The following is a 14,189-nucleotide window of genomic DNA, read 5'->3' on the forward strand; positions in this document are numbered from 1 at the left end:
GCAGGTCACTCCGTCTCCCGCCGCCGGAGAGGAGGGAGGGGCGGGGGCAAGCCCCTGCCGCAACCCACTCCGCCCCTGCTCCCGCGCCTAGTCCCCGGGGGCTGCCGGCACCGCGCGCTTGCCCGCCTCACTTTCCGCCCGGGCCCGACGCACTCCCGGCCGCCACCGCTCTAGGCCGCCCAGCTCTGCGCCTCCCTCACGAGGCCTGCAGGCGGGCGGGAGGCGGGTCTCGGCTGACTCAGTGTGTGCGCGGGTCGCGGGTCGCGGGTCGCGGGCCGCGGGCCGCTGGCTCAGGACGAGAAGGAGTCGGGGCCGCCTCTCGCTCGGTTGGTGGCGCCAGCTCAGCACCGCGCCGCCTGTGCTGGGGGGTCTCTCTGGGCTGGTACCCGCCTCGGCGCCGCTGCAGCTGCTGCCGCGCTCTGACTGCGCTCCTCTTCTTCCTCACTCACTTGGCGACGGAGTTGGCGGCGGCAGGGGCTTCCACTTTTAATTTTTTGTGGATACACGGTAGATGTATACATTTATGGGGCATATGAGCTATTTTGATAGAGGTATGCAATGCATAATAATCACATTGGGGTAAATTGGGTATCCATTTCCTCCAGCAATTATCCTTTGTGTTTCAAACAATCCAATTATAATATTTTAGTTATTTTTAAATGTACAATTAAATTATTATTGACTATAGCCACCTTGTTGTGCTACCAAATACTACATTTTACTCATTCTATTTTTTGTACCCTTAACCATCATGTCTTTCTCTCCTAACCTCACCCTGCCACCTACCCTTCCTAGTCGCTGGTAACCATCCTTCTACTCTCTATATCCATAAATTCAATTGTTTTAATTTTTAGCTCCCACAAATAAGTGAGAACAGCCCCATGCTCAAGTTTTAGCCGCATAATAATTATGTTAAACACCTTATAGTACCAAGCGCTTCACTGACACTAACAGGTTAATCTTCACAACAACCTCTAAAGGAAGTACTGCTAGTATCTCCACTTTTCTGGATGAAAAAACAGCGTCCTTAAGTAACTTGCTCAGTTGCCCAGCCCATAAATTACAGATTTGGGATCCGAACCCAGTCAGCCCAGTTGCAGAGTTCTTGCTCTCCGCAGGGTCACAGCTCCCTCAAGGAGAGGTGAAGTAACATAGCTCCCGACGCATGTGGGCTATTCACGGCAGCATGGTGCACAGCAGCAGTGACTGGAAGCAACGCAAATGTCCATCAAAACGGAACTGGGAGGTGGGTGGATCACAAGGTCAGGAGTTCGAGACCAGCCTGGCCAAGATGGTGAAACCCGTCTCTGCTAAAAATACAAAAATTACCCAGGTGTGGTAGCAGGCACCTGTAATCCCAGCTACTCGGGAAGCTGAAGCAGGAGAATCACTTGAACCCGGGGGTCGGAAGTTGCAGTGAGCCAAGATCACGCCACTAGAACCAAGATCAGAACAAGACTCCATCTCAAAACAACAACAACAACAAAATGAGACCGGATTAATAACTTGCATTATACCTATGTGTGAGACACTGTACACCAGCTAAGATGAATGATCTAAATCTACGATATGTGGCAATATACAGTTGACCCTTCAAACATGGGTTTGAACTGTGTGGGTCTACTTATTCCTGGATTTTCTTCCATCTCTGCCACCCCTGAGACAGCAACACCAAAGCCTCCTCTTTTCCTCCTCCTCTGCCTACTCAATATAGAGATGACCAGAAGGAAGAGCTTGATGATCATCCACTTCCACTTAACGAATAGTAAATACATATTCTCCTCCTTCAGATTTTCTTAATAACGTTTGCTTTTCTCCAGCTTACTTTATTGCAAGAATACAATATAGAATACCTACAACATACAAAATACGTGTTGTTCCACTGTTCATGGTGTTGGCAAGTCTTCTGTTCAATGGAAGTGAAGTTTTGGGGGGAGTCAAAAGTTACAGGGGGATTTTTGACTGCATGAAGGAGTCAGTGCCCCTCCCTCCCTCTTTGTTCAAGAGTCAACTGTAAGTCTTGGAAACATAATGTTTTTGTTTTTGAGACAGTCTCACTCTGTTGCCCAGGCTGGGGTGCAGTGGCATGATCTCAGCTCACTGCAACCTCCACCTCCTGGGTTCAAGCAACTCTCCTGCCTCAGCCTCCTGAGTAGCTGGGATTACAGGCGCCTACCACCACGCCTGGCTAATTTTTGTATTTTTAGTACAGACAGGGTTCCACCATGTTGGGCAGGCTGGTCTCAAACTCCTGACCTCAAGTGATCCACCTGCCTCAGCCTCCCAAAGTGCTGGGATTACATGCGTGAGTCACCTGGCCCGGCCTTGGAAACATAATGTTGAAGAGAAAATTGCAATTTACTAAATGATACATAGAATTTAATATTTATGGAAAGTGTGGAAACAATACTATATATTGTTTGTGGTTAGGCACATGTACTTAAATTAAAAAAAAAGCTACAAAAATTAAAGTAGGAGGAGAAAAGGGAATGGTGTCAGGGAAGTACCCAGCAAGCTTCCACTGTATATGCAACATTTTGTATCTAATCAAAAGATGTCTGAAATAAGAAATTTACAAATGTGCTTTGAAAAGTACAGGCTGGGCCCTATGGCTTACACCTGCGATCCCAGCACTTTGGGAGGCCGAGGTGGGCAGACTGCTTGAGGCCAGGAGTTCCAGACCAGCCATTAATAACATGGTGAAACCCCTTCTCTACTAAAAATACAAAAAATTAGCCAGGCAGGGTGGCGCACACCTATAAAGCCAGCTACACAGGAGGCTGAGGTACGAGAATTGCTTGAATCCAGAAGGTAGAGGCTGCAGTGAACTGAGATCGCACCACTGCACTCTGGCCTGGGTGACAGAGCACGACTCTGTGTCAAAAGAAAAGAAAGGTGCAAAAGACGGGACCACATTGCACACTGAGACTGCTGTGATCCCTGGTCCCCCTTACAAGGAATGGGGGCACCAGGGAAATCCTGCCCCATCCTCAGCATGCCCCCGCCTGGATAGCACAGGTGGTTGGCGTCTCTCACTCACCAAAGGGAGCAGCTTCTAGCCTTCTCCCTCTTTCCCCAACTCCTCATACTAGACAGAGGGAATGTTCCCCAGGGCCAATTGTGCCAGGTGACTCCCTTCCTCAGAATTCTCCCATGGCTCCCCAGTGCCCTCAGAAGCAAGCCCACACTCCTTTCCAGGACCAACATTTACCTCCACAACCTGGGCCCTGCTGCTTTGCCAGCCTCACCTGCCACCATTCTTGTTCCCACACCCTGCAGAAGCCACATCAGATGCATGCAGAGCCACCTCCACTCCCTCTCGCCCAGTAGTTTTTCTCACCTTGATAATTTTGCATATGTGACCCCCTTTTCTGGAAAAGGCCCTCACCTCCTGCCGGCCTTGTCGGTCAGATGCCTGGAGTCCTCACCACCATGCACAGTGCATCCTAGAAGTCCGACAGGCCATGCCAGGAGATTGGCATCGGCCACCACTCGATGAAGGAAGAGCGGACCATTTCCCATGGCCCCATCAGATTTTCCCGGAGTTCCCAGACTTATTGTGGTGGTTGTTGTTCGCTGACAACTCACATGTACAATCAGTGGTAAAATTCAGCTTATTTCATTCAATACCAAATGAATGTCATGAAAATAGCTTCGTAAGACAAAAGGACAAAATGACACTTTTCTTCCCACTAAGTCCAAAAATGTCCCCTCTGGCTAACCAAAAGGGTACCTGTTCCATCTGCTCTTTCTGTCCTGCCTCCTCCTCCTCTTTCCACCAGCATGGCCTTGAGCAAATCATCTCCCCCTTTCTGAGCCTCAGGGGCTCCCGTAGAAAATGGGAGTAAGCCACAGGTGGTGATAGGTTGGAGCGTGAGGAAATCAGCCAGCAATCACTTAATAAATGCCTCCTGTCAGCCTGTCATGGTACGCGGTGGCGGTGACGCAATAGCGAACAAGATGTGCTTCACTAAGCTTTCATTCTAACAGGGAAACCAACATTAAAGAAAAATTGAAGGCTGGGTGCCGTGGCTCATACCTATAATCCCAGCGCTTTGGGAGACCGAGATGGAAAGATTGCTTGAGCTGAGCCCAGGAGTTTGAGACCAGCCTGCGCAACAGAGAGAGACCCCACCTCTACAAAAAATAAAAATAAACCATTATCCAGGCATGATGGTGCACACCTGTAGTCCCAGCTACATGGGGGGTTCAACCAGGAGGATCAGTTGAGCTCAGGAGATCAGGACTCTGTGAGCTCTGATGGCACCACTGCACTCCAGCCTGGGCAAGAGTGAAACCCTGTCTCTAGAAAGAAGAATACAGTTTCCCTCCTGAATATATATAATGATGAATATAAAGTATGCCTGGAAGAAAAGGAGGATTTGACCAATATGTGGACCAATCTTTTGGACAGAAACTGCTATCTCAGGAAATGGCAGCGTGAGCCACCTTGTTGATGTTTCCTCATTCCTGGATTAATGGAGAGAAAGAAAATGTATGCCCAATCCACTCAATGTTGCCTTCTTTAGTGAAAAAAAGAATAACTTTATGAAGAAGCAGCATTAACTATAAACTGGTCTTGGTAAATGAACATATCACCCACTTATTTTAATGAAAGAAAGATGCAGAAAGGTGAACAATTTAAAGAAATACAAAACCCAAAGGCAATGGTAGCCAGGTGCAATGGCTCACACCTATAATCCCAGCACTTTGGGAGGCTGAGGCAGGAGGATCATGTGAGCCCAGGAGTTCAAGATCAGCCTGGGCAACATAGCAAGACCATCTTGGCAAAGCAATGGTTCTTAAACTTGGGTTTACAGTTGGGAGGGGCTGGTTAAGTGAAGATCGCTGGACACCCCTCCCTCCCAAATTGTGATTCAGTAGGTCTAGGGTAGGACCGAGAACTTGCATTTCTTTTTATTTATTTATTGAGACACGTTCTCACTCTTTTGCCCAGGCTGGAGGGCAACGGCGAGATCATAGCGCACTGTAGCCTTGAACTCCTAGGCTCAAGTTATCCTCCCACCTCTGCCTCTTGAGTAGCTAGGACTACAGGTGTGCACCACCACGCCCAGCTAAGTTTTTATTTTTTATGGAGATGGGGTCTTACCATGTTGTCCAGGTTGGTCTCGAATTCCTGGCCTCAGGCGATCCTCCCACCTCAGTTTCCCAAAGTGTTGGGATTATAGGTCTGAGCCACAGCTCCTGATCAGAACTTGCGTTTTCAGCAAGATCCCAGGTGATGCCAGTGATGCTGGTTTGTGGCTTACACGCTGAGAACCACAGCTTCAGAGCAGCTGGGAATACCTTTGGGGACTCACTAATATTAACCCTGCTTCGCTGAGTCTCTTTTCTCACAAGAGGAGTCAGGAAGCACTCGACAGCCTCTTAGGGGCAGAAGGGTTTGGTTTTCAGCTTCGTGCTGGGAGGAGCTTCGGGCAGCCTGTGAGCTCCTTCCCATCCACATCCCCAGCCAGCTGCTTCATCACTTGGGAGGTGATGGTCAACCTGCCCAGCACCTCGGTCCCACCTTGATAGAAACCAATTCCGTTGCTGAAGAAGATGGGTGGGGTGGAGTCCACGTCCCAGGGGATTCTGAGGCCGGCATCCCATCCTGAGCAGGCATGGTTCTCCCCACTGGATGAGGTCTTATCTGACAGAAAGTGCTCCTCTCCACCTTTTTTTTTAAACCCTCCCCACCACTCTGCTCACCTGGGTTGTCTCTGCTTTGAAGACTCACCCCTAGTGGTTTTCTTATTTCACCCAGGGGGCACCAAAAAAGCAAGAAAGTTTTGTTCCCCCATCCCAAGGTCCTGAGACTCACTCCACAGAATGATCCTGTTTGCCAGAAAAACGTGAAACACCCCAGAGGTCAGAGATGGCCAAGGAAGTGCAGAAACCCCCCTCCCAGGGCTGATGACTGCGCTTTCAGCCTCCCCTGAGAGCAGTGACCACATCTCCACTTCTACTTTCCAAGGCCTCCTCACGGGTGGGGGGTTTTTTAGAGTCACTGCCAGTCAGGAGTGAGAGGGACAGAACACAGCACCCTTCCAGAACTCACGATGATGAAAAGAGAAACTTCCTGGAAATTAAAATAAAAAATACAGAAAAGCACAAAGCAAATGGTAACAATTGCCTAAATGGCCCATACTACAAACTCACCATTTTAAATAAACCTGGCATGTTTTCCAGTCTTTTTTCTACATGCATACTTAAAAAAATTATGTAACTCAATCAAAATCATTAGCGTTTTGTTTAGAAAAGAGAAATTGGACAGCAGCTGTGTTAGATCTTCCTGAAAAAAGAAACAAACAAACATTATGTTTATTTGTGTCTATTGCCAGATAAGCTAAAGGAAAGGTCAGCAAACCATAGCTTGTAGGACAAATCTGGCTGAATACTTCATTTTATACAACCCACAAGCTGAAAATACTTCTCACATTTTTAAATGGGGAAAAAAAATCAAAGGAAGAAACTCACGTGTTCTCACTCATATGTGGGAGCTTAAAAAGTGGATCTCACGGAGGTAGAATAGATTGGTGATTACCAGAGGTTGGGAAGGGAAGGTGGGGAGGGAAGAATGAAAGAGAAGTTGGATAATGGTACAGAAATACAGTTCGATAGAAGAAATAAGTTCTGTATTCAGGCCGGGCATGGTGGCTCATGCCTGTAATCTCAGCACTTTGGGAGGCAGAGGCAGGTGGATTGCTTGAGGTCAGGAGTTTGAGACCAGCCTGGGCAACATGGCAAAACCCTGTCTCTAAAAAAAATACAAAAATTAGCCAGGTGTGGTGGCACGTGCCTATAATCCCAGCTACTCAAGAGGCTGAGGTGGGCGGATTGCTTGGGCCCAGGAGGCGGAGGTTGCAGTGAGCTGAGATTACGCTACTGCACTCCAGCCTGGGCGACACAGTGAGACCCTGCCTCAAAAAAAAAAAAAAGGTTCTTGTATTCAATAGTACAGCAAGGAAATTATAGTTAACAATAATGTCTTACAGATTTCAAAATATCCAGAAGAGAAAAATTGCGTTGGGTAATGTCCCCAACACAAAGAAAAGATAAAAGATAAATGTTTGAGGGGATGGGTATCCTGATTACCCTGACTTGATCATTATACATTGCGTATGTGTATCAAAATATCACATCTACCCCCCAAAATATCAGTAAATAAATTTTAAAATGTAAAAAGGTAACAAAAATATTTGTGTAATACATGACAATGAAATTCAAATTTCAGTGGACATAAAGTTTTACAGAGGTACAGCCTCACCCATTCATTTACCTACAGCTGCTTCTATGTGATGCCAGCAGGGTTGAGTAGTTGCCAGAGACCATGTTGCCCCCCACAATGTGAACTATTTACTACCTAGTTCTTTGCAGAAAAAGTTTGCCAGCACCTACTCAAAGTCTGGTCGGTGGTAATTGTTTGTTATCAATCTGCGATGAAATAAACACAGAAATTGAGAGTAAGATTAGAAACTTTTGACTGGGCATGGTGGACTCACCCCTGTAATCGCAGCACTTTGGGAGGGTGAGGCAGGAAGATCTCTTGAGTCCAGGGGTTCAAGACCAGCCTGGGCAACATAGTGAGACGTCCGCCATCTCTTTAAAAAAAAAAAAAAGAAGAAGAAGACTTTTAATAATTTGACAGTCTGTTTTAATTGTTTTTTTTTTTTTTTTTTTTTTTTTTTTGAGACGGAGTCTCGCTCTGTCGCCCAGGCTGGGATGCAGTGGCCGGATCTCAGCTCACTGCAAGCTCCGCCTCCCGGGTTTACGCCATTCTCCTGCCTCAGCCTCCCGAGTAGCTGGGACTACAGGCGCCCGCCACCTCGCCCGGCTAGTTATTTTTTGTATTTTTTAGTTGAGATGGGGTTTCACCTTGTTAGCCAGGATGGTCTCGATCTCCTGACCTCGTGATCCGCCCGTCTCGGCCTCCCAAAGTGCTGGGATTACAGGCTTGAGCCACCGCGCCCGGCCTGTTTTAATTGTTGATTAAAAAATTTTAAATTGGGGATGATTGTTGTATTTTTCATTTTGCATTTCTGGTCTTTCATTTTTATTATATTCTACCAACTTTTCAGTCTATAAGGGATCAAAAAAGGTAAAACACAAAAACTGATCCCTCACTACAGATAATGTGTGTTTTAAAAACATTCTTTTTTTTTTTTGTTTTTTGAGATGGAGTCTCGCTCTGTCACCCTGGCTGGAGTGCGGTGGCGCCATATAGCTCACTGCAAGCTCCACCTCCCGGGTTCACACCATTCTCCTGCCTCAGCCTCCCAAGTAGCTGGGACTACAGGCGCCTGCCACCATGCCCAGCTAATTTTTTGTATTTTTAGTAGAGACAGGGTTTCACCGTATTAGCCAGGATGGTCTTGATCTCCTTGTGATCCGCCCGCCTCGGCCTCCCAAAGTGCTGGGATTACAGGCGTGAGCCACTGCGCCCCGCCAGAAACATTCTTATAAATACCAAATATTGTTCTGTAACTTGCCTGTTTTTGTTGTTGTTGTTGTTATTGTTTTGTTTTTTTACCTCCAGCAATATTTCTGAGACATGCCCATGTTGAATACGTAAGGTGTTGTGTATCCCTTTTGTCTGTTGCATGATAATATTATTGCATGCTGATTAGTACTCATTCTCCTTCTGAGGGACAGGTAGGTTGTTTCCAGTTTTTTGCTAGTGCAGACAACGCTGCTCTGAGCATCCTGAACCTGTCTGCTGGTACAGATGTGGGAGAGATTTTCCAGGGTAAACACCCAGTGAAGAAATAGCTGGGCCTCCAGATTTCTGCATCTTCAACATTATTAGAATTTGTCAAATTCTAATTTTTGCAAAGTGATGGCACCAGTTTACATCACTGCAGAAGCACTTTAGAGTTTTTGTTCCCCAATCCTTGCAAACATTTAGTATTGGCTGATGTCTGAGTTTGGGTTTAAAATTCTTAGCTTTGAGCAAGCTTCAGACCTTTTTAGGCGTTGAGGAGGCGGTGAGAGGTTTTACCTTTTCTCCCTCCCTCCCGCTGTATCTCCAATTTCCTCCAGTTTCACCTGTCTGCCCGCTGTGAGCTGACCTGGCCTGGGGCTGTACCTGGACCCTGATTTTCATAAAGCCTCCCTCCCGGTTCTCTTGCACACCCCACGGCTCAGCATCTTGCGTTCTCTCAGCTCCATTAACCAGGGGCTGCCCTAGGAGGGAGCAGGAGTTCCTGGCAACAAGTGACAAGGTAGGCTTGACAGGCAGGCTCCTTTGCTTTGGAGCAGCGGGCAGCACAGGAGAGAGTCCCCAATCACTATCCAATGAATGAATGAAGAGCGAAAAGGCAACTAGGCTGTCATTTATTGAGCAACTACTTCGTATCAGGTCGGTGACCAGGTGTCTGAGAATTACCAATGGGGAAAAACCCCATGGCCCTTGGTTAGATGAGGAAACAGAGTCTCAGAGAGGTAAGGTCATTTGCCTGCCGTCACAGGGTCAATGAGTAGGAGATCTGGGACTTGACTCTAGCCCTGCCTGACTTCAGGGGCCTCTGGCTCCACTGCCTGGCTTGGGGCTGTTTCCACTGCCTCTCTTAGGGCTGCCCTGTGGCTTCCTCCCCGTTTCTGCCAGGCTCCAGCCCACTTCCCAGGGACTAGTCTGGCTGCTGAGTCCAGCTCTCCAACACCAAGAACTAGTCCCCTGAAACCCAAGGCTCCTACAGATGGTCAGGCAGGCCCTCCGCAGCTGCTTAGAGACAGTGGTCTGTCCACCTTCATAAGCCCACCTGCTCCAGCTGCCCATCCCTCTACCCCATCACGCTAGGGGGTGACGCTGGGGCCTGGCTGAGTGGCTGCATCTGGGGACATGAGAGTGAGGAGGAGAGGAAGGAGAGAAGGTGGAGGTTGGAGAAAAGTGGGGGTGCAGAGCAGGAGAAACCAGAGGACCAGGAGAAAGAGCAAGAAAAGAGCAAAGAAGAAGAGGGAAGCAGAACAAGGGCGGCAGGAGGAAGATGGGAGCGCTCAAGTTTATAGGAGGCCATTGGTTTGGACTGAGCTCCTGGCCTAGGACCCACCGACCAAACCAAAATGGAGTGACTCGTGCTGATGTGCCACACCAGCAAGCCCAAACCAAGGTGTTTGCCCAGCCTTCCAGTTTCAGCCGGCAGGAGAAAGAAGTTCCCTAGGATTTAACCTTTACAAGGAAAGTAACTTTGAAAGGACCATTCTGTTTTTTTATTCTCTGTATCTTCTTCCTTCTGCCTGTTGCTGTCTGTAAGGAAATCTCTTCTGTTCAACTCATCTGGACACATAATTCTATTTTACAGAATGAGGTGTTGCCCAATTCTAGAATGGCAAATAGAAGTCAATTAAGGGCTGGGCGCGGTGGCTCACACCTGTAATCCCAGCACTTTGGGAGGCCGAGTCAGGTGGATCATCTGGGGTCAGGAGTTCGAGACCAGCCTGACCAATATGTTGAAACCCCCTTTCTACTAAAAATACAAAAATAAAAATAGCCAGGAGGTGGAGGAGGTTGCAGTGAGCTGAGATTGTGCCACTGCACTCCAGCTTGGGCGACAGAGCGAGATTTCATCTCAAAAAAAAAAAAAAAAAAAAGGTCAATTAAGGCCTTTAAACTAAATGTGTTGTAATTTTGTGACAGGAATGAATGAGTGAATTGGTGAATGAACATGCGGAAGGGGTTTCCATCCAGGCCATCTGGCAAACTCCTACTCCTTCTACAAAACCCAAGCCTCCTCCTCCCGGGAGCCTTCCCTGCCCCCACCCCGTCCCCCACAGGCACCTCTGAGCACTTCTCACACTGCACTTATTTACCCAGGGCCTTGCTGTGTGGCTCCGCCCTGAACTTCATAAGCGTCAACTTCTGGACTCTTCACTGCAATCCTCTGAGCGGCACTATTATTGCTCCCATTTTAGAGGAAACTGAAGCACTGAGCGGTTGCTCTGTCACATGTCTGAGTGGCGGGCTTTGCTCCGCGGCTTCTAGTGACATCATGGGTGAGAAAGCTCTTCGGAATCTTGGAATCACCTTCCTAAGACAAAGAATGGTTGCTGGATTTGTTTGATTTTTTTTCTCCCCCTCCCAACAAGTTTTGGAAAGCAAGGCTGCAGAAAGACACGGGGCTCTGGAGGCGGCCCGGGGACAAGACTGGGCTCCGGGTTCTCTGAGCCTCAGTTTCCCTACCGAGGGCGGCGAGGCTCGGAGGCCTCGCCCACGCCTGTGACTAACGGCGCTTGCCTCCAATCAGGGCCTGCGCAGCTCGGGCCGCCCGGCGAACCCCTAGGATGAAGCTTTGCTGACACCTGGTGGCTGCAGGGGAAGTGGAACCTTGAGGCCCGATAAAAAGGGTCCGCCCGGTCCTGCAGAGACCGGAGAGGAGGGAACTGTAAACTCAGAGGGGAGGTGAGTAGGGTGGACGTGCAGAGCACCCCCCACGCGAGAGAGAAAGAGAGGGAGGAAGAGGGAGGACGGACAGGGCACTCTCTAGGAAGTCCCCAGGAAGGCTGGAAGTCGGAGGTCAAGGCGTTGGCAGAGTCGGGTTCCCCTGGGGGCTGCAAGTGAGAATCTGCTCCGTGTTTCTCTCCTAGCTTCTGGTGGGTGGCCGACAATCTGCGGCACTCCTTGCCTTACAGAAACAGAACCCCAGCATCATCTTCACATGACATTCTCCCTGTGTGCGTGGCTGTCTCCACGTTTCCCGTTTTCATAGACACCAGTCACATTCCAATAGGGGCCTACGCTACTCCAGTATGATCCACTCTTAATATAACTAATTACATTTGGCCGGGCATGGTAGCTCACACCTACAGTCACAGCACTTTGGGAGGTGGAGACTGAAGAATTGCTTGAGGCCAAGAGTTCGAGACCAGCCTGGGCAACACAGTGAGACACCCCGACCCCCACCCCGCCAAATCTCTACGTAAAAAATAAAAAAGTTAGCAGGTGTGGTCATGCACGCCTGTGGTTTCAGCTTCTCCAGAGGCTGAGGCAACAGGATCACTTGAAAGCCCAGTAGTTGGAGGCTGCAGTGAGCTATGATTGTGCCATCACACTCCAGCCTGGACAGCAGAGTGAGACCCTATCATTTAAAACAAAACTGCACTTGCAATGACCCAGTTTCCAAATAAGGTCACATTCTCTAAGGTACTAAGGATTAGGATTTCAGCATATGAATTTGGGGGGGTTCTCGTTCAATCCATAATAATCACCATTGCTCTACTCTCAAACTATTACAATGCCCCCAGAGTGAGAGCTTCTAAGGACAGGGAATCTGTCTTACTACTTTGTATCTGTAGTCTGCCCAGTTCCAGGAGTGAAATAGGCACTCAGTAAGTTTTGGATGAAGAATCAATAAAGAAATGAACGAAAGTAACATTTATTTAGCATGTGTTAGTTTCCATCTTTATGATAATCATTTTAACCGCTTTAACAAGGTTTTCCATGTGCCCCCACATCTCTGCATTCCAGCCACCACCCTGCCTTTGTGGAGTTTCTCAGAGCTACCAGGCTCCTCCCACCACAGGGCCTTTGCACATGCCACTCTCATCTGGGACACTCTTCTTTGGCCTCTTTACCCCTGTAATTTCTACTCTTCCTTGAGATCTCAGCTGGAGTCTTTTCCTCAAGGAAGTAGCTTAGACTTGTGTGGATTCTGTTTTTTTAACTTTTATTTTAGGTTCGGGGGTACATGTGCAGGTTTGTTATAAACTCGTGTCATGAGGGTTTGTTGTAGATTATTTCATCATCCAGGTACTAAGTCAAGTATCCAAATAGGCACTCAGTAGGTAATGGTTGAAGAATGAATGAAGAAATAGATGATAGTAACATTTATTGAGCACTTACTGGTTTCTTTTTTTTTTTATTTTAACTTATTATTTATTTATTTATTTTTGAGATGGAGTCTCACTCTGTTGCCTAGGCTGGAGTGCAGTGGCGCAATCTCGACTCACTGCAAGCTCCGCCTCCCAGGTTCAAGCAATACTCCTGCCTCAGCCTCCCTAGTAGCTGGGATTACAGGTGCCTGCCACCACATCCAGCAATTTTTTGTATTTTTAGTAGAGATGAGGTTTCACCGTGTTAGCCAGGATGGCCTCGATCTCCTGACCTCATGATCTGCCCGCCTCAGCCTCTCAAAGTGCTGCAATTACAGGCGTGAGCCACCTTGCCCGACTTTTTTTTTTTTTTTTTTTTTTTTTTACTTAAGTTCTGGGATACATGTACCACAGTGGTTTGCTGCACTCATCAACCGATCATCTATGTTTTAAGCCCTGCATGCATTTGGTATTTGTCCTAATGCTCTCCCTCCCCTTGCTCCCCACCCCTGACAAACCCCAATGTGTGATGTTCTCCTCCCTGTGTCCATGTGTTCTCATTGTTCGACTCCCACTTATGAGTGAGAACATGCGGTGTTTGGTTTTCTGTTCCTGTGTCAGTTTGCTGAGAATGACGGTTTCCAGCTTCATCGATGTCCCCGCAAAGGACATGAACTCATTCTTTTTTATGGCTGCATAGTATTCCATGATGTATATGGAGCACTTACTGGTTTCTACCTTTATGATAATCATTTGAACCACTTTAGTTCATTCAACAAGGTTTTCCACTTTTCCAAATGTGAGGGGATGCTTCTAAATGGAGTCCTAAAGGGGCGAGAATTTCTAAAACATTCCTGAAGAATCATGTTATAGGGCAGTGGTCCCCAAATGTTTTGGCACCAGGGATCGATTTTGTGGAAGACACTTTTTCATGGGCTGTGGGCAGCGGACGTTAGATTCTCATTGGAGCATGCAACCTAGATCCTTTGCATGTACAATTCACAATAGGGTTTGCACTCCTGTGAGAATCTAATGCCTCTGCTGGTCTGACAGGAGGCGGAGCTCAGGCTGCAATGCCCACCTCCTGTTGTGCAACCCCCATTTCCGGCCATGGGAGACCCAGGGTTTGAGGGCCCCTGTTTTAGGGACCTCAACACTGACTACAAAGCAGTAGTCATGAACATAAAGTGGCAAAGTGCGGGGATACACTGACTATAGGAACAGAAAAGACAGCCCATAAAATCACCCCATCTATGGGGAAGGGGATGGATCAGCAAGGTGACTGCGCCGCAGTGCAGCAAATGGACTCCTTCATGAATGATTTTAGGACATCGGATGTCCAAAGTGGAAAAAAAAAGAAAAGGAAACTGAATCTCTACCAT

The sequence above is a fragment of the Macaca nemestrina genome, chromosome 15 (genome assembly GCF_043159975.1).
Source record: "Macaca nemestrina isolate mMacNem1 chromosome 15, mMacNem.hap1, whole genome shotgun sequence".
Classification (NCBI taxonomy): domain Eukaryota; kingdom Metazoa; phylum Chordata; class Mammalia; order Primates; family Cercopithecidae; genus Macaca; species Macaca nemestrina.